This window comes from Micropterus salmoides, unplaced genomic scaffold (assembly GCF_014851395.1).
Source record: "Micropterus salmoides isolate LMB-PRFRI ecotype aquatic unplaced genomic scaffold, ASM1485139v1 Ms_hic_scaffold_7, whole genome shotgun sequence".
NCBI classification, from domain to species: domain Eukaryota; kingdom Metazoa; phylum Chordata; class Actinopteri; order Centrarchiformes; family Centrarchidae; genus Micropterus; species Micropterus salmoides.
This window is the reverse complement of record NW_024044459.1, coordinates 25,011,991-25,033,261: the sequence shown is the minus strand read 5'-3', so window position 1 is coordinate 25,033,261 and position 21,271 is coordinate 25,011,991. Positions and strand designations below refer to the sequence as shown.

Here is a 21,271-nt window from a genome sequence, read left to right as displayed (position 1 = left end):
GCTGCCGAGACTGACAATAACCCGGAACGCTGCAGACTGTCAGGCTGCACAGACCGCCCACCGACCAATCACTGTACTGAGGGAATAGAAACATTCCCACGGGTTGGCCAATCATGGGTAATTGAGGACTGTTACCATAGAGATGCTCGGCGTCCAAGCGTCTGAAACCACGTTGTTTATTCGCAGAAAAAGAAAAAAAACGTCTGATATAAATTGCCGTGGCAGCGTACAGATTGAGATCTTTAATCACTCTTTTATCCGTATCAGCAGCATACTTAAGGGTTAAAGGCACCATTCCTTAATGTGTAAACCTGGGCTCAAACCTGCAGGCGTCTGCTCTGGAGACGTGCCCTTGAGCAAGACACCGAATCTACAGGGAGAAATAAAGTATTATTATGCAACAATTAAATGTGATTAGCGTGCAAAAACAATCTACTGTTTATAAATTGGTGACTGTAAAATGCTATTTGACTTTAACTAACTCACTCCTACAGAACACATATTCCATACAGATGAGAAACCTTGCAATAATTAGTTAATATGTCAAGAGTGCAAAGGTTTGGCTGCTGTGTGATCAACCAGACTCAACTTCAGAGACACCGAGATTATTGTCCTTTATGAGCTCAGATTTGATCTATATGTAGGATGCATCACAAGCATTGCATTTCAACTCTTACATGAATGCATAGGGCCACGCTCACATACACAGTGTCTGTCTCTTAAATCCACTGACTACCTCAAAATGTTAAATTACCTCAATATATTTCAGCAAGACCATCTTTTGAAAAAATATGACATATATGTGACTGCCGACTTAACTTTGCTATAGTCCTTCACTGTCACCCCCAGCTTATATGAGTCACAGGAAACCTTGCAAAACACCTATTTTTGCAAAATGTCATTACAACAGTAGGGAAGCGGGGGGTTTACTTTGACAGAGGCCCTTAGTATTCTTCTTCTCTTTCTTGCTAACTGTGTCCTGTGCACACAGACCCTGGGACACACAAAGGCAGTACAAGCAATCACACATCATGGACTCTCATAATAAGCTGACGCTGGGAAGTGGGTGATGCAGCACTCAGCTTATGCCAGTGCTGATAAGAGCCTGAAAGTATTACCTCGGTCTGGCAGCCCGCTCCAAGAAATCCATCCTGAGCCAGGTCATCAATTCTGCCCTATCTGATTGCTCACCAATCCCTGGCAGCTCCATGTCGCTGTCCTGGCTTCTGCCTTTGAAATTCTCTCTATGACTTGCACTTTCATGCTAGTTCTTTCACAGAAAAATAGGTACATATCGCATGTACATATGGGGTCTTTTATATGGTCTTTTAGCTACATGACACAGTAAAACACTGAAAAGTGTGTCTGGAGATGTAAAAGTTTCAGAGCAATTGAGTGCCTGACTTTGTCAATCCCTTAAATGTATTTCTTGCAATCACATCTCCCCATCATTGCTGCAGTGGACCTACAGAGCATACATTAAAGCCCGTGGAGTTCAATCATATCACCTACGCTGCGTGGCTGCACAGTCAATCAAACAGATGAACAATTAATTGAAAAATATTCAACCAGGGGTGTGTTGTGCTCCACTGAGGCGGGCAGGCAGGCAAATAAGCCATTTGATTAGCTGATAAGCAGATGACTCAACAAACATTCGAGGCATGTTTACTGTGGTTTGATTAGAGAGAGCCCAATACGCAGAAGATTGGACACAAATACGTTGTGAAAACACTCAGCTGTTCCAATCCCCAAGGCAGCATGAGGGCACATAAAAACAATGAATTATTTATGGGGGAGAGTAGCGAAATATCACAGTGGAAAATTTTCTGTGGGCGATATTAAATGAAGTTTTCAAAATAATATGTCTCAGTCTGCATTTCCCAGAAATCATTCCCAGTGACAGGATCTAGAGCCTGGAGATTGGATATGAAATCACATTAGATATTTCCCTACCAAGAGACCTATGAAGGTTTCAGTACAACACCATGGAAAGGGTTATTCACATGCTAATCCCCCCCCCTCCCCTTTCTTAGTAAATATGATGAAAGGATATTTGTTTTGTCACTGTTTTAGGTATTAGCTCTGGTTCAAATTGAAAGACCTCATTATCAAGAGAAGCCTTTAGCATGCCTCATCTGAAAGAGGGTTCACAATACCAATAAATGCAGGTTCAGCTTCAGTAAAAACCACTGCAGCTTCTGTTCGAATGGGGCATCTCATAAATAAAGCTGTTGTACGCCCCATCCAGAGCTAACATTAGTGTCTGTCTCTGCGCTGAAAGCCATATGCTGTTACAATTTGTTCCTGAAAGTGAACTCAGTTTAATTGAGCAAAGTTCAAGTCTCCACAAACAGCAAAGTAACAGAAAAAAAATCAATGGCAGCAGAGGCATGGAAAAAAGAGATAGCATTGATTTATCTGCCATTGATTCGCGAGGATCGCTGCATTGTGCCCTGCGGGTGAAATGCACGCTGTCTGCCAACTGATGGGGATGAATCTGAAAAGGTGTCAAGTGGTTAGAGGACACAGAGGTGGAGGATGAGATCAGGGACAGTCAGAGCTGGCATGGGAGGAAGAGTAGACTGGAGTGGGAGCAAGGGCATGAAGAATCAAACAGAAGGAGGCGGTAGACGAAAGGCTTGATAAGAGGGGATAATGTCGTGAGGATGACACCACTACTATGCGGGGTTGAGTCTCCATAGTGTTGCGTTAAATGTCTCTGACAAAAGCGAGAAGAGATCAACATGAAAGCAGAGAACTGAGTGAAAGAGTAAAAGGCCGGAAGCTATTATATAAACCAAGACACCAGTTAAAACCAAGACTTCTCTGTCCTGTTGACAGTATTATCTTAATGAATATAACACAGCTGACCCCTGTTTCAGAAGTTATCTGCACAATAGTAGGCCAACTTCACTTGACTCAGTGTGAAGTCAAAAGCTGCTGGCTACAATAATACTGTATGAGTAAGCATATATCAAATCCCACTTTTGCAAGTGCTTGACAAGACGAGCATCTTTTGCAATATCTTAAGTCTCAGCAATTGGCAAATCAGTGTCTCCCCAGAGGCTTTATACTGACAGCCAAATGTTGAGAAGAGGGGAAGCTAGGACAGAGATCAGAGGCCAGAGCAGCCACACAGACCCAGACGAAGAAGTGTTACTCCTGAACTTTGGTATTTTTACAACATCGCTCTGTCTCCTCTGTGGCTGCTGGCAATCTCACATCCACACTGAAAGGGAGAACTATGTGTTTGCTATTGTTGCCCATTGCTTGTTGAGCAACCTTTAGAGAAATGTTTAGTTGATGTTTTAGAAAAACCAATAAGACACATGCTTTCTTATGGCTTTGCTATTGTGAATAAGGTGATATTTCGATTCACTTTTTCTAAGTTCGGTCTGTTTTTTGTTTTATTCTTCTGCATTTTTGTGTTAAAGGTAGTTGACTTGACAATAAGTCTGTCACTTGTTTGTGTTTAAAAAGGACAAGGTGTTCCCGAACAGTTTTGGTTGGAGAGTGATTCTCTGTGAAGTGCTTTGTAACCTTGTTTTTTATTCAAGGTGCAGTTTAAGTGAAGCTGATTTGTCTTGACACACAGATTGTCACATGTTTATGTCTTAGAAGGCTGTTTTCTTGAACAGTGTTTTGGTTCAACCCTCAAAAGCATCTGGTTTCCTGTGTGTGACCAGTCAGAGATGTCTTCGTGAGACACCACCCGGAGTCTCAACATACACACAGGAAACCGTTTGCAGACAAGCCGAGATGAGGTTATGTGGTGTCCTTTACGTTTGGGATGAATGTGCTTATGGGTTTTGACTGTTATTGCTCTTCACGGTTCCTTTGTTTCATTTGAAAAACAGCCACGTCAAATTACTGCAATAGCATAAAGGTGTGAAAAGCAGAAACAGAACTGGAAACAAGAAATAGTAACTAATTTCCACATTTCTAATATGAAACGAAGGCCTACTTCAGACAAAACATGCAGAAGATCAGAGATGAAATGTTGTTTATTAAGTCTTTACAAGTCTCCATTAAAAAGAAGCATAAAAGTGTGACCTCTGTCAGGCACAGTGTGACCTCTGTCACACATGGGCCTGTAAAATCTCATGGCAGCTCTTCCCCCTCATAAAAACTGAAGACACACAGGAGGAGACGCCCAAACTATTTGAATTTGCAACATCTAGCTGCAGCTCTGTTCCAGTAATTGGAAAGCTTTGAAGCAGAAGTTCTTACATCTAGCTGTCGCTATCCTGTAAGAAAATAAAACACCCTTTTCTAGTGTTTGTCAGCACATTCATACTAGCTCCAGGTCCAAATAGCATTTTTTAAAAGACACACTTACCTCTATTCTTTCTATTTATTAAGTAAAGCAAACGTGCTACATATAATTAATGTTTCACACCAAGTTGAAGTGATTGAATTGTGATATCAGAATATGAAATATCACCATCCTACAAAACCTGCTGCACCAAATATTGACAACTTGACTATCAAGGATGTTGTCATGTGACCACACACAAACACACATGTTGTGTATTTACGCAGTTGCTTTTCTTCCCAACAGCAGCTGGTTAAGGCAGGTCTGCCAAGAACACAGCTATTCTCTGTGTTGTTTGAGAGCTTCATGTTGCATCTCCCCTCGCTCCATACAATGCAGAGTCAGCTCAGCACTGGTGTCTGTGACAGGTGAGGGGGCCACTGAATGTACTTTGTATTAGCTAAGGCCTACTTTAAAGAAATGCAAGCCCAAGAGAACAGCCAAAACACAAGCATTCAATTATAATCATTATGTGTGTAAGACGTATGCGATACATGAAAGAAAACCCACTTTAAATCACAGATTTCGACCCATACTCTCGCTTTACATTCCCCCCCTCTGTGAAGAGAAGAAGGATTGTGATGATCTCTACACTAATTGGAGACCGTAATCTGAAAACTGTGACTGTGATTTCAATAGTTCACTTAACTGTTTACTGTGTCCCAGCTTCATCTGAAAAAAAAATATGTTAAAACTTCAATTTAAAATAGTTTGACAAAACAAATTTGACTCAAAGTCCACTCACTAGCCTTTTTCCAAAGTTTCCAGTCGTATTAAGTATCGAGTGCATGGAGTTTGCTTAGTTGTCATGTAGATAGATCAGCAGACATATGAGCTCTGTGGCTGTTATGATTTCCTCCATGGCACTTTTGAAAGTTGATTCTTGACCTTGAAAATAGTAGTCTGACAAAGCAATGCCAACCAATTAAGTCCAATTAATAGCTTTTACAAGTGCTTTTAACCATATTACATGCTCTTCATCGTCATTTTATTAAAATATTTACTTCTAAATGAAGTATATGAATATATTTCTAAAGTTATAGTTCGACTTTAATCTTATGCCCTTTCCACTTTCTGCAAACAGTATACTATGAAGAGTAGGTGCTGTAGTACACTCTGTATAGTGTTAGTTTGTAGTATTAATGTAGTTTGTCTTGATTACTGAATTCCCATTTACAAAATTATTTAAAGAAATAGTTTGACATTTAGGAAAATACGCTTGTATTCTTCCTTGCCAAGAATTAGAAGAAGGTTGTTCAGTATGAAGCTGGAGCAGGGAGACAGTAAGCTTAGCATAAAACTAGAAACAGGGAAACAGATAGCCTGCCTCTGTCCAAAAGGTACCTCTAATGCTCACTACTGAACACACTGTATCTGTGTTGTTTAATCCATACAAACACTTAAAGTGTAAAAATTAAATGACGTTTTTAAAGGGAATTTTGTCTCTAACTTTCACTGTACAGATATGCGAGTGGTATTGCTCTTCTCATCTAACTCTCAGCAAGAAAGAGTGTAAGCATATTTCACAAAATTTAGTTATACATACTGTAAAGTAGCAGAGTTCACCATCTCTTAAAAACAATGGCCTTTTCAGCAATCAGTGATTTCCATTATGGTTAAAACACATAAGAAAATTCTGAGGATTTTGTCATCCCCCTTGCCAGTTACTGTATTCTGAATTCCTTGTGTTGCATTTTGAATTGCTCGGGCTTGTTCATTTCAAGTTGTGAGGCAGCTGGTTGAACACTTTCCGTGTCTCTCCATCTCAGTCAGTCAGGCTTCAGTGGACAGAGGGACCATCATCCTCTGCTTTGCGCAGTGCTCAGCTCTGCCCAATTTTGCACCTCCGTTTGCAAGTGATAGAGCACTATCAGTTCTGACAGCTCCCCAGAGCCACTGGGATTTGAGTGCTCCCTCCTTTCACCCACCCTGCACCCCCAAAACACACACACATACAGAATCACACGCACACACAAACACAAACACACACACACACACACACACACTTATACCTCTTCTCTACTGTCTGTCTCTCAAAAGGACATGGGCTGGAAATGAAAGGTGGAACAAAAGCTGTCAAGTATAGAAAGAAACTGAGAAGTGAGGATATCTGTAGGGATGTTAAGGACAATGAGATACTTTGTCCCCAGTTTCATTATTGGCTCGTGTTTAATTTGAAGCAGACAGCTAATCACATTAGATACAACCCCTCCACAACACTCAAGCAGCGCTGTCTCCTGGAAGCAATCACCACGCTGAAACTGTCTCATTGGATTCTTGGTCCAATTACTTAAGTCCATACAAATCGTTCTCGATGTGACTGAATTGTGAAGCCGAAATGATTACAACGATATTTATGCTGTAAATTGAGAAGTTTAAACTACATCAGGCAAAAACATGATGATAATAATGACAATCATTACAATAATGGTAATGATGTTTGTTATTTTTAGCCGTCATGTGTGCATTTGCATTTTTTTGCAAGATTTATTTTGTCTTGACAGTTTCTCACTGGAAAAGTATCAATTATAGGAAAAATGGTACAAATACATTATTGTTTCTTATAGTGAGAAGAAATGACATGGTCTTCAAACAAATGACAACCCATCAAACACAATTTAGCTTAATTCAAAACACTCAGAGGTCTGGTTTGACCAGGAGCGTATGGTGGCTACTGTTATGCAATATCAGCAAACGGAAGATTGATATTTCTGTGTCACTGGCATTACTGAGTCAGTGGGTGACTTTCTGACTTTTCTCACAGGGTACCCGCGGGGTCTTAAAAGTATTTTAAAAGTCTTAAATTTCGATTTCTGAAAATAAACGTTAAGAAAAATTAAAGGGGCATTATGGAGTTTCCAGCGGCCACTAGCGGCGCGGTTCTAAGATTGCAACCAGGTGTGTGCTCGTACATGTGCTCGCTTGCTTGAACTCATGAGCGAGCATAACCCGAAACACAACCGATTTCATACAGAAATCCTGCAATAAACGCAGAAACACCAGCATGCCAGCTGTGGCTTTTCACTCAGATATGTTCAGGCTCTGTTACTTCAAGATTCCCGTCTCAGAGGCAGATCAACACCGGCGCCGTACCTTTTTTTTTCAGTGCAGCGAGCCGCATATCTGCACAATCCTCCCGAAAAAAGGCAGTGACAGCGGCTGTAGACAGAGCTGGGACCTCAGGTAAACTCCCACTGCAACGTTACAGTAATAGTTTTATCAGCTGCAGGTTGAACTAATCCATGCTCGTTACATTTACTGCATTTAGCCGACGTGCTACATCGTTAGCTCGCCTGCTGCTTTTCAATAACTATCTTTACTATCTGTGTATCTTTCACCGGATGCTCAGCAATGTCAGCACAGCTACATGTATTGGATGATATGAAACGGTTAGTGAACTGGACTGGATATGATAAGATTGTGTCTCACATAACCGTTAGACCGCAATAAGTAACTTAACTGTAACTAGTATTAGTGGATGGCTCTTCCTTCCTCTGTGTTGTTGTGACCGTTTTGTTATATTATGTGGGTCACGTTAGTTACAGCAACTGAGAGGTGGAGAAGCTGTTTACCTGAGTAAAACCACAATAAACATAAAGTGAACGTTACGAAGCAAACAGCGGCAGGTCCGAGCTACCGTAGCATTAGCTGGCTGATTGACTATAGGCTAACGTTAGTAAACAAATCGCTCCACATTTGCTTTTTACCGTTACATCCTTTCTTGCAGGCTAAATCAACAGTGGTATACAGGAAAGTAACATGGGTCGCGTTAGTTGTTAAAGTAATATGGAAAGCGATATAACTTTGCACCGGATAACATAAGCAACTGCTCTCTTTGTTTCTCCAGTTTTACTAATGCTCACTTTGTTCTTACTCGACATCATCTGAACCTGTTTGGTCTAATGGATTTCAGCACAAAACTTTATTGTTGTTTTGTATCCTTACGTGGAATCTGTGTTTTGCTGTGAGACTGTTGTTTTATGGTGTTAGTGGACTGCATGTCGTTAGCTGCCGTGTTGTCGCTGTAGTGAGAGAGGCTCGGGAGCGCGCACAGGGCTGAATCCGACCCGGAGACCCCACATTAAAAGCAGAATAGTGGCTGATGCAAGCAACAGAGAAAACAGGCGTGTGCTTTATTTACAAGTGAGTTTTGAGCCCATTGACAATAAGGTAATGTAAAACTTACATATAGCCCGTTTAAATGTATTAGATTTCATTTACAAAGTATTAAATTTTTACTTTTCATAGGATTAAATAAATGCCATAACGTCATAAATAAATACTTTTTGTGTGTTACTTTACAAATTACTGCATTTGGTGTGACTTGGATTTTAAACAGCAGTACAGGTTACCTCAGACAGATTGCGACGACAGCACTGCTGGGCTGTGAAACCCATTATTTTCAATGGCTTGCGCCGCGCCACAGTGGTTTATTGCTGCGTCAAGCAAAGCGCAAGCACAGCACTGCACACTGCTTGGCGACCTTGTGCGCATGCCATAGTCAAAGTTCATAATAGTTTTGCACTGAACCCCGCAGCCAGCGCAGTGTAAATCGCTTCCTATCTGACTTACAGGTTACAGTTTAGCTTTACGCACTGGGCTGGGGAGTGCTTGCAGTGCACGAGTTCTGGCAAAAATTAGTCAGTTGTTAGGAAAGAAAACAAAACATCCCTGAAGTGCTACTAACAAGCTAACGTTAGCTCGTCGCCTCAGAATGGGCAAGTGTCTGAAGTTCAGGAGGCCAGATGACACGGACAAGTTGGGGGACGAGGCTGAGGGCAGTGGCGCTGAGATTAGCTCAACAAGCGATCGCCGTGCGAATCAATCCCACTATGGCGAGCACTAATGAAACAGCGGAGCTTCAGGTTCCTGGTCAGTTAACGTTACATCAGCAATGCAGAGACAGTTGTGTATAAGACGAAGACCCTGACTGTTTCTCAATCTGCATTCTTTTCTGTACTCGTGTTCTTGTGGACTTGTGAAACGTCATCAGTCGCAGCCAAAGTATCGGTCCAATTCAAAAGTCCGCATCTAGGCCAAGCGGGAAGCTTCCGGTCTACAATATGAAGCGAATGCGGAAGTCCCTGAAACCTGCATTCTATTGAAAATCCAGCAGGGGGCGACTCCTCTGGTTGCAAAAAGAAGTCCGGCTCCATTAGAAATAATGGGAAAATGACTGAATAATTACCCCAGTAAACACTTTCCTGATGAGTTTATGGTCTCAGTCGCTAGTTTCAAGTCTTCCTCAATACAGAATGATGTTCATTTAGTAAATTATGGTCCCATTTATTTTGACCAAAAAACAGAGTATGTTTCAGGGTTATCTATGATTGACAAGTCGTTACCATGGCGACCTGTCAATCAGGCTAGAGCCGACTCGTACCCTCGGTACTGTGTAAATTTAACCAGCACCATTGAAAAAGCTTATTAGGAGTCGGCTGTTCACTTTCTCTGGTGAGTACATTTAGTTTTAAGACTGTTCGCTAGACAAAGTTATCAGCCCTGTTAAAATGACAGTTAACGTGAGTTACAGTTGCACCTAGCTAAGCAAGCTAGCTCCACACACGGCCGTTCGCTCCGCCGTATCGTCACTTCCGGGCACTTCCTGGTTGCAAAAACTCGACATGGCGGCGACCTATCGGCCAAACTCGAGGCTTCAAAATGGCAGTCCACAAACCAACGGGTGACATCACGATGACTACGTTCATTTCTTATATACAGTCTATGATCTAGCCAAGTACAGTCGAATGTGTACTTGCTCCGCCCGTTTTACCGAGCCTGCATCGGTGGTGACTTGTGTGGACTTCGGATAGCCAGATATCCCCGAATGCATTTTGCCGCCAAAAAGCGGAAATGTCGGACGGGAAAACTAGTGATGGCGAGATGAAGCTTTATGAAGCACTGAAGCTTTCCATCCAGTTGGTTCACTCATGGGCCGAAGCTTCACGGTGCTTCATTTGCTCTACTGTGCCATCAAGTGGACAATAAATGTAAAACAGGCAGAGTGATTATAACGGCAACATGGCTTTGGTGTGTGAAGCTTTGAATTGAATAAATTAATGAATGATGTTCGTGATGCCAATACATGACTGATTAGCTTTTTAATAAGGTGTCTGTCTTTATGATACAGGGTCAAAAGGAAAGTGGAAACAAGGGAGAGGGTTATGATAACTTGGTTTGTGACTTTAGATAATAGAGACAACATTTTATCCATCTTTATTTAAAAATAACACTTCCACAGTGCTTCAGGCGGTTTCTTTTTTGGAGATGATTTTACCTGCTTTAGAAAATTATTATTAGGGTAATATGGGGTAAGAGTTTAATTCTTACCAAAGCCACAAAATGTCAACACTTTCTTTTCCTATGTTTCATCACATTTTTTGAAGTTAATTGATCAAAGCAATTCTGACATAAGTTGATAAACTTTTTTAGTCATTTAAAATGAGCTGTAGATAAAATCTAATTGTGTTCAAGTTCAAAAGTCCACAAAATGTTGAGGAGGGTCCGCTGCATTTTGCTGTTCCTTTCGAATCGCACGGCAAACCCGCAAACCAAGTCCTGAATCGGTCATGTACAGTCGGCTCGCGAGGCTTTGAATGTCACCACATACGTTATCAACACAAGCTGTAGGGTAACGTTATGTGAATGGAAACAGCCAACATGCTAACACACATTAAACTTACATCACCCAGATGCGCCGATCACCGGGACAACGAAAAAACAAACCAGAGCCTTATCCTCGCTGTTTTCAAGCCAAATCTTTATAAATCTGTATTTCAAGCAGCCTTTAGATGCAAAAACAGAACAGGATAAATAATCACTGAAGCAATCGGCATTTACATTGGCATATTATTAGGCATGAAATGGTATGAAAATTTCATTTCATGATTATAGTGTACAAAATTATCACGGTTATCAGTATTATCACGGTATTGTAAAAATGTGCCTAAAAATGTACTGATACACACACTGAAACTATTTCAACAATATATTTATATTGAAAACTACAAATACAATTGCCATTTTGTTTGCATAAAAAATAAACATATGAAGCGCCTGCTTCTGGGAGACGCTGGACAGTGTTTGCCGTGAGATTATAATAGCGCGGTTAACCGGTTACCATGGTAATTAAAATAAAATGTGTACGGTAATAATAACCGTCGGGAATTTTACCATGGTTGAATTTAAACCGGTAATCGTTTCATCCCTACATATTAGGCTATATTACATTACCTTATCAAGCCAAGGTGTAACTAATTATTAATTATATTAATATTTTATATTTTTTATTTCACACCTTAAGAGTTCTTAGTGCACAAATATTGTATTCATTTCATAGGTGTCATTTACACTGGGGACGCTGGGGACATGTCTCCATCACTTTTTTAAAATTTGTTAAATATGTTCTGAAAAATGGCTTGCATCAAGAAATGTTAAAAAAAGAAATGAAAAAGCTCTGAGAAAAGTTTATTTGCACAATAAGAAAGCATGCAATGTAATGTAAATAAAGAAGAAACAAATGTGCGTTGTCCAAAAAAGTTATTTAAGCTAAAAAACGAGCTTCTGATTACTGCATTATATTCTGTTTGAATTGTCACCTGAATTTTATGTTTCACTTTATATAAATAAAGACAGTTCTACCATAAACTACCATTGGTGCAGAAAATGTCTCCAGAATGCAGGAAATTAAGTGTTTAATGCTCCAAATGTTCTAGGGGAGGACACACAGACCCCCGTTTATATATTTCAGTATTGAGTATTTCATCAAAATAGTATTAAAATATCTTCTTGTTTTGTTCTCGTGAACCCAATATAGTGAATCGTGCATGTGAGTTAAGTGTATCATCTGAATCTGAACCCCTATATCCCCACCACCTTGATTCATTTTATGTTATCAAAGTACAAACACACCCCAAAAAGCGTGTAAAGTGTATTAAATATGAATGTATTATAATAAAATGTTTTATAAAATTCAGGTAACTTCGTAAACAATAATTTTCTCAAGCTTAAAATTCAAACCGATTTTCCATTATACGGCAGTGAAGTTGGCAATAAATTTCATCCTAGGTAGTATTAAAAAGGTCATAAAAAGTCTTCAATTTAAGTTTGAGAATCCTGGGGTACCCTGTCTTAAGTGCTACTATTATAGTATGTTCTAGCATTTAAGATTACCTTTAAAGTTACCCCAGTGTAGTAAATTGTGGCCATAGTGGCTGCTGCAGTCTCACTTTAAACCGATGATAATTGATTTTTGGCAGTGAAAAAAAGCTGTACACACAACACTGACATGTTAATTTTGAACTTGATATGCAAAACTTTAACAAACAATTGCCTTTTTAAAACAGATACTACATTAGCATTAATTCAGAGTCATGTTTTTGGCCACCATTCACTTTCTTTTAGCTCTGTTTTTGGTCTCTACCAGCTCCTGAGGGAAATATCTGGTTCTTTAGGAGCTAAATGCTCCACTGTGTTCACCAGCTAGTCGCTGACTGAGCCAATCTGCAGTTTGGTGCTGGGCAAGTAGTGTGCAGTGGGATTTTTTAAAAGCTTTTTTTCACCGAAAATGACACTATAAGAAGTGAGAGTGAGCCAAAACAAAATAGCTGTTGGCCAGATAATCAAAACAATGAGCTGAAAGATGCTTAAAAAAAAACAAACCCATACAGCTGGCAGGAACTGCAGAGTCTGCGGATAATGTGGGTTCTGCACTACAAGCGACCCCTTTCACATACAAGTATAATCCATTGGTAATATAAACGTATTGTTTATAGTTTTAAAGAAAAACAATTCACAGTGAAATTGTATCAAGGGGATTTTTCACAGACACAAAAATAAGCAGACAAAGAAGACATGGTAGAAAGAAAAATGGGTTGGACATACAGTAACCATGTATGAGAGAGCAGGTTAAAAGTCTGTGTTGGAAGCTGGTTAACAATCCCAGCAGGACATCTTAGCTGAAAGCACAAAGAATGAATGAGATCAGAGAAAAATCTAAAACTGAGGTGCTGGGGCCAGAGAGCCAGAGCAGGATAGAAACATGCAGTCACCTCACATGGGAAAAAAAGCCAGCTGAAATAAGCGGCATGTAATTAGCCCGGAGTTAGAGGTTGCTTTGTAAAAATTAAATAGTCCATTTCCCATTTCACCATGACATAATTGACTTTGGGAGGGATTTGTATTTGTTCAACTAAAATGACTCTGTACGAAACTGGATCCAAAGAAGTCCTCAGAAATCCAGGTGTTCATTTACATGTTCATTTGCTGCTTCATGCCTGCATGTCAGCCGCCGGTTAAAAAGGTATACAGACAGAGGTGAACGCTCAAGCTAGATGGCGGATGCTGAATGTGGATTATAATAACACCTTGACCTCTGTCTAGCACAGCACACTCCACAACACTTCAGTTCCTTCACAGATTTTAATTCTACACCCACCTGACTCATTTCTAGCTTTCCCCTGCTCCTGCTTCTAACCCTTGACTCTTGCTACCACTCCTAATCCCTTTTTTGTTTCAAGGAAGAATCTCAACTACATTGTTCAATATTCATATTTCCATCATCATAATTCCTCTTCACTCAACTCTGACCTCAAAAAAAGCCGCCTTTCTTTTGCTTGGTGAATTATTAACCCATCTTCTGCGAGACCTTGCCAATCTATTAATCTAACTTGCCATTTACTGTCTTTTCTCTTCAGCTCTGTTAAAGGTTGGCTGCCTCTCCTCTCACTCTATCTGTCAGTCAGTCTTTGTGTGCAAATCCCACGTCTTTCTCCCCCAGACTGAATTATTCAATTTAGATGCCATTTGTTTCACAGTTGGCAATAGGGACTGTGTGCACTCTCCTCTATATAAACTGTGGTTCTAATCGACAACTGCACGCACCCTCTCGCCCATTCAGCTGATACAATTCTCTCGCAATGCAACCCCATTTCTATTTCACATTCATTTTCTGTCCTTTTCTCTAAATTAGAAACATATACGTGTGAAGAGGGTTTTAGGAGCTGTTGTCTCCGGGGACAACTCTCTGTTTCACACATGGAAATCAATTTGTCGAGACGAGTGTTTCACTAAAAAGTGCCATTAGGATTTCGCTATTTCAGGACGGGGAAGGGGTTGAGGTGTCTGCACCAACGACCTTACTCCTTTTAAATGGGTTCCTCCGGAGGAACCACACCTTGCTGACTACAAAAAAAGTTTTCTGGATGATGTACAGAAAGATGTAAATTCACATGTTTATAAAAAACTTCACTGCTTTTTTAATAGAATATTAAAACAACAAAATAAAATAGATCAGAGGGAATATTGTATGTGAAGGCCTAGAAGATTTACAAATTATCATTATTAAACATAAACACAAACTCAGTAAAGTAAAACTTATTATTTTGTTTTCTTATCAGATATACATGTTAATAAATATATACAATCCCACATCAGCCATGCAAAAAAAAATAGACTAAAGTAAATAGAAAAAATTACCGCCAATCAAGGGCACTTAAAGTCCATCACAGCTCTTTATAGTTCAAAACAGGAATTCAAAAGAGAAAATTGGCCATGTAGGAACACCCAGTCTTCACCTGATCATTATGCATACAATTCAACAATCATCTACAACAATCATTCCTACATTTAGACATAGCCGTTTTTAATTTCTTTTGAAGACTAACAGTTTTGCATCGTATGGAATAATAACCCAATTGTAAAGAAATTTAAACTTTCATGTCACAGATTTTGCAGAAATAATCTCCCAAATTCTCCGGTTTATGCCTTATAAAGAAAAATGTGTCGACACTTCTGTTCAAATTTAGATGCCTGTGCTGATGCCTGAGAGCTAAAATGGTCAACAGTTGACCTAATGCACCAGTAATACTTCAAAGATTCTCTCCTCCAAAGCTATATTTAAAATGTGAATCGCTGATAGTGGCTCTTTCTGGTGCCAGTAAAGCACTCTACTACCTTAGCTCTGACAAACATGTATCCCTCTAATCTAATCTCTGATGCCATGGTTCCCAACTGCTCTCGTAACACCTCTGCTCCAACTGCAAATGGAGGCAATGCGTTGCCCGGGCAACAAACTTCTCTCCTGGCTTCTGTCATGCAAATCCCTCTGAAGAAAGGGCAAAAAGTTAAGGAAGCCGATCCAGCCACTTTGCAGAGTGGTATGACAGAGACAGGATTTAGTGAAGGTGGAGAGGCTCGTCTCTCAATAGAGCTGTAGGGTTGTCTCACTCTCATTTTCATTCTCTCGTCTACAATGTTCCCGTGTCCTGGAAAAGGTGGTCAATATGGCGTGGAAATATTACAGTCCAAATCGCTTATTGGCTCACACAGAGACATGAATCCAAAAGCTACTTTTGTCAGGTACATTCTAAATTTTCCAAAAGCAAAATGCATTGTTCTTTCTTTTCTTTTTCTTTTAAATTACAGGAGGTAATAACATTCAAAGCCAAAATAGTACAGAGAGGAAAAGGGAATGACTAGTCTGTCAAATTAAATCTACGAGAGCCTCTGTGTACCCAGAGACCCTCACAGGGGCATTTTCTCCTCGGTGGCCTTAGAGCACCCTTCCTCCTAATGGAAGGGAAGCAGAACAGATGGGACACAAATTGCACTTTCATACACCTCAAGGTTCAAGGCAATTTCCCCTCTGCGCCTGTGAAGTTCTCGGATTGCCTCTCCATCCTTTGAGCCTTTCACTCTTCAAAGGGGTTTGGGTTTGTTCAGTGTCCTGACTCATATACACACACACACACACTAAAACATAGTCTAACGCCAGCATGTACGGGCGTGCACACACACACACACACACACACACACAGTATTCTAAAATCAGTTTTCTCATTGGTCACCCTATATGTTTTGATCATCATATAATCATTTTAATGATGACACCGATACCATCAAAGACATTTCCTAAATAAATAGAAAAATTGCTGATGGTATAAAAGAATCCCTTGTTTGAGTGCACTCTGACATCTTCCATAATGTAGCTCTTTACATATGGCAGGGATTTGTAATGGCTCCACTATTGTAGGGCATATTACAGTATTGTCATGTTAGGTCTCTGTTTCCCAATCTCACTAACCGTGAGAGCAAAAAAGAATTTATTTATCTCATCCCGAGTAGATTTCCTCTCTTTCATTTGATGTTGGGTGTACAGAGTGCCGTTGAATGGCCCAGGTGCTAGCAGAGCAGCTGAGGAGGTAATAAAAGACTTCCAGCAGTATTGTTTACTGCTCCATTAACAAACAAACATTAGGGCCCATTTGACTAAATACTGCTGACAGAGAATATGGTGATCAATCACCATGGCAACCATCCCCATTAATTAATATTGTGCTAGGAGATTTAGGAATGCTTGGATGATGAAGATGGAGTGTGCACAGATTTTTTTTGGCGCGTGGGGGGGGGGGGATTTCGTGGGCGGAGTTTCCACTGCACCATCTTTCATTTCTGGCCTTTGTCCGACGCCGGCAGAAGTAGCCTTGCTCTGCATACCAACCAAGGGGTTAACTGTGTCCCCAAAGCAATTACAGCCAATTGTAGAGCTAGTTAGCAATTAGTGGATTAAATGTAATGAGTCTGCCATTGCCATGGCGACGGACTTTTTCAATGATACTTGTCAAATTGAAGAGCCCTTTAAAAAAAAAAAAAAAAAAAAGCAGGGGTTTTAACAGATGGAGGAAGATAAGTCCGGTCCATTTAGTGCGATCAGCACTTTAGTTTGTTATTGAATGTAATTAGTTGTTTTCATGTGAACCTTGAAAAAAAGCAACAAAAAAACAAACATTGTAATTAACCTACAGAATCAATGTAACCAGTAAAGAAGGCACCTCATCTGTGGATAAGAGCACCTCATGTGGGCGGTTTGAAAGCAACCACAGACTCATTTTCAAGGTCCGCTACAGTTTTATTGTCTTTCTTTGAGCTTCTTTGTAACATTTTTTCAATCAGGCACATTTTAATGTACATACGCTAAGACTAAAACAGAGGCAGGTTTGTTTTTTGAACAAGTTGTATGCGCTAAGCTTGTATGTTGTTCACTCAGCTGTCAACCACAGTTATTAGACTGTTCAGTCATATGCATATTGCACATATACAGTACCATCTGTGCTTTTGTCCCTTCAGGTCCAGAGCTGACATATTACAGTGAGAAGACTCTTATTGAGTAGTATAATGGATTCCAAACTACAGCATTTCATATCCCGTGTAATTTGATCGCTATTTAGTGTGGATATCTGATGCCCATTCCTCTCCCTTTATGAAACCGTCTGTGCAAACGGGGCCAGAATCCAAAAATGATTTATGACAGATTCATGAAGAGAGGCCAAGGGGAGAGAAACAGATTAGGTAGAAATCTGGAGAGATAAAGATGAGACGTCTGTCTGCTGCTGAGGGCAGCGAGACAAGCCCTGTCTGTATCAAGCTCAGGGAAATGTGCTCAGGGCCCTGACAGACAGCATCGAACCATCTCGGAGCTGACACAGACATCATCTTTCTTTTCTTTTCCTAGGGCAAGGGGAGAACTGTGACATTGCCAATTACAGAGTACTTAGGTGGCCATCTTGTACATTATTTAGTTGTTTCGAATGTATACAATCCTGATGAAGACTCTTGGAGACGTTTCTTCTCAATATTCTCATCATGTCTTTAAACAGTTAATGACACAAGAGAACGGTATATTATGCCCAGAAGTGTTTGCAGAGAGGTCTGATCCTGTCAGCCAAACACACGAGGAGTGGACAACATGATTTATCCCGTGTGCTCCGCGGCTCTAGTCAGCTGTTAACGTTGTGGCAGCGACTGGAATCAACAGCAGCAACTCAGAATGTTCAGATAGCATACAGATATCACTGTTACAGCCACTGATTGGCATTCAAAAACCTTTATCATTCAGGGGTTGTCATATAACCATCACAGCACGGTGTTGAACAGACTTCGACATTCGATCACACTGAAAGTGAAAGTGTTTTCTCACTGTGTAAACCGGCCTTTGTGCTGACAAATCAACAGCAAAACTGGGCTGATTCAGCCCATTTCTCCAGTTTTCAACTCCCAACTCCTTTTCATTTCTCCCCTCCTCTCAGGTGTGATGACTGTCAGCCATAATGCCGGTCAGCGTGAGCCTGGCTGCAGTTGAGCAGAGTGCTGGAAGGCCTGTGCGATTACCCCTGCCCCCCTGCTGCGAGCACTGCAGCAGTGGAGGGACTGAGAGGGAGAGTGGTGAGCTTTTAATACCATGCACAATAGGGCACCTCAACCCCAGACAGGCACCATATTTACACTGAGCTAAGGCTCTCCCTGAGCCTTATGACAGAGCAGGCGGAATGATCACCCCTCGCCTTGCAGCCAGAGATCCATAATTCATGAGAAGAGGTGGATGGGGTGCAAACAGGGCATGCTTACAGAGGGGGGGGTGGATTCAGGGGGCCCCTGAGGAGTGTGTCCTGAGCCCTGTGCGTCTAAGTAATTAAATGGGATTAGGTATGCGCTGAACCCATTTTCAGAGAGATTGGCTGGCAATGCCATTATTATTGGAAAGGATCAGAGGGGCTTATAGGCATTGGGGAGAAAGGTAACTGAAGACAGAGGTTTGAGGAGATTTATTAAAAGAAAAAAAACTACTCTCAAATGTGGGTGGCAGGTTGGAGACTATCATCTTTTACGTCCCTTTTCCCTCTTAAAGGGACAAAGAGGGGAGGGAGACTTGCTCCTTTGGTTGAACTTCCTGTGGAGGTGTGGAGGGAGACACCAGGGCTAACTATGTCCACAGACTTTGCACCTCTGCTCTGCTCTGCCTAAAACATCCGTTTCTAATTTGTGTGACAATGCCAGTGCGGATGGCACCTGATTTGCAAGAGGGTGCCCGGAGCAAAACCCATTTGAATAAGCACACATCCGAGTTATCAGGGATCAGGAGAAAGAGCTCTGAGGCAGACAGGGCCCTACCTCTTTCCTCAGTAGCTCAACACCTCGACACACTCAGCTAACAATGTGTCTCTGTGTGCACCTGGACAGTAATCCTAACAATGCAGTTTACAAAAAGGTCCATACACAATCATGTATTGTAAGCCAAACATCTCATTCCTAATCTGAATGGATGGTAAATCCCAGCTAGTGTGCCCTACTGAGGGATGATTTCCTCTTGCCAGAAGAGCTGAAGCAACTTCTTGTTTGTGCCTCTTTTTCCCTTACAGAGAGAACCTTTTGGCGACAGCAACCCTGAGAGAGATGCAGAAAGCACGTCCCCTGGGGAGAAAAGCTGCCTCAGGCTTCAGAAAGCCTATTTACAACAAGCTGTGCTTGTTACTTTCATCAAAATAGAGCACTGAGCTTTTCTCTTGCCTTGTTTTTTTGTGCTTTTGGCAGGAGGTTGTTATTGTAAAGCACTGACTCCATTGTGCTCAGCGGTGCGGTGAAAGTCTAGCTGTCCACGGCCACAGAGAAGACAAGAGAGGACAGACGGTTGGACGTAAGACGCACCTTTTTTCCCTGAGACTCCGGCCTGTTTTGTAGACTTTGAAGGAGTGTCTTTGGGAGGAGTAGAGAAACTTGCTATATCACCAAATTTTGCCAACCTTTGATCCTCAACTGTCCTCCATCAAGTTCAATTAGATGATTGTTGGTCTCTGGCGGGCACATTTGTCATAATCTATTGGCGCATTCCAGATGTTGAAGGAGAGGACAGAAAATCAATAAACTGGATTGGGCTGCCAGGCCCTGAGGGAGGTCTCCTTACCCCGGCTTGCGTAGCTCAGGCTCAACTCTCCTACATCAAGTCTCTCTTTTTTCTGCTGTTTGGGCCATCAAATTGAATTTCATCAAAAGACCTCAACAAAAAAGGGAAGATATATAGCATGAGGCTTTTGTATTCCACAGACTTTCCATTTGCCCTCCAGACAAATATGCAATCACGTATAGTTAATGTTCAGGAAGGGCTGCTGTTTGCTTTTGATTTTATAAAAAGCAAACACCATCTGAGTTATCACTCCAGTAGTCTTTAGTCACCAGTAGAGGATAGACCCTCACTTTTGTTTATCGTCAAACACAGATACACATTGTGTGGTATGGGTAAAATTCTGAAATGTTTCTCATGTGCGTTTTAAATGTGAAGTGAGACAAAAATGTTGATCTGACAGATCTTTTGATTCTGCATGTTTCTTGTTTGCTCTTATCAACCCTGAGCAGAGGGAACAGAAAGTAACTCTGAGAGGAATCAAGGTCAGTGACTCCTTGACAACCGTTCCATCTGCGGGGTATTATCATTTCATTACCTGCCAACGTCAATAGCCACTGCTGTTTTCTTTTTGACTCCATTTCCATAGAAACTAGTGATTCATTGTTTGTAAGGGGCCAATCATTTTTGGACAATTGCCTCTTAATGGTGCAATATCAGTGTTCAGCTGTCTGAAAACTCTGTCAATGTATGTGTGAGGAGGACAAAGCTAAAGGCGATTGTACATGAGAGGTAATAATCATTGAAACAGTACGCCATTCTCCCACAAGGTGGAGATTTTCATATACATGAGTGACTGCTGATCTGGTTATTGTCACTGTCACCGTCAACCCCTGTGTTCGCTTCAACTCTTACATTTCTCCACTTTTTCTCTCTTTTAACTCAAGTATGTAGAACAAAAGAGAAAAGAAATATCACCCAAAGGAGGTGGTCCACCTACAAAATCTATAAAGTCCTCCATCAAAATCAGCTCCCTCGCTTTATGAGGACATTAATCTGCCGCTGCAGTGCTCTGCTCTTCAAAGCACCTTGACAGCGTGATTGTCCTTTTTTTCTTGTGGCTGCCGTTTCTTGTGTGCTTTGTTATACAAAATCTCAAAAGTTTATCAAACGGAGGGGAGGCTGTAAGAAAGAGACAGAGCCTCAGAGAGAAATAAAGGATGGAGATGAAGAGAGGACAGAGATAGATAGAGAGGAAGAGAAGAGGGAGGAAAGAGCGGCAC

The 21,271-nt window shown here is 41.0% G+C and overlaps 1 long non-coding RNA gene across 1 annotated transcript; it reads left to right on the top strand.

Moving 5' to 3' along the window:
* Positions 1-7,424: 7,424 nt before the first annotated feature.
* On the top strand, positions 7,425-20,661 carry LOC119891159. The gene is made up of 3 exons (XR_005442406.1): positions 7,425-7,498; positions 18,400-18,535; positions 19,510-20,661. It is a non-coding gene; the product is annotated as an uncharacterized LOC119891159 (long non-coding RNA).
* The last annotated feature ends 610 nt before the right edge of the window (positions 20,662-21,271 follow it).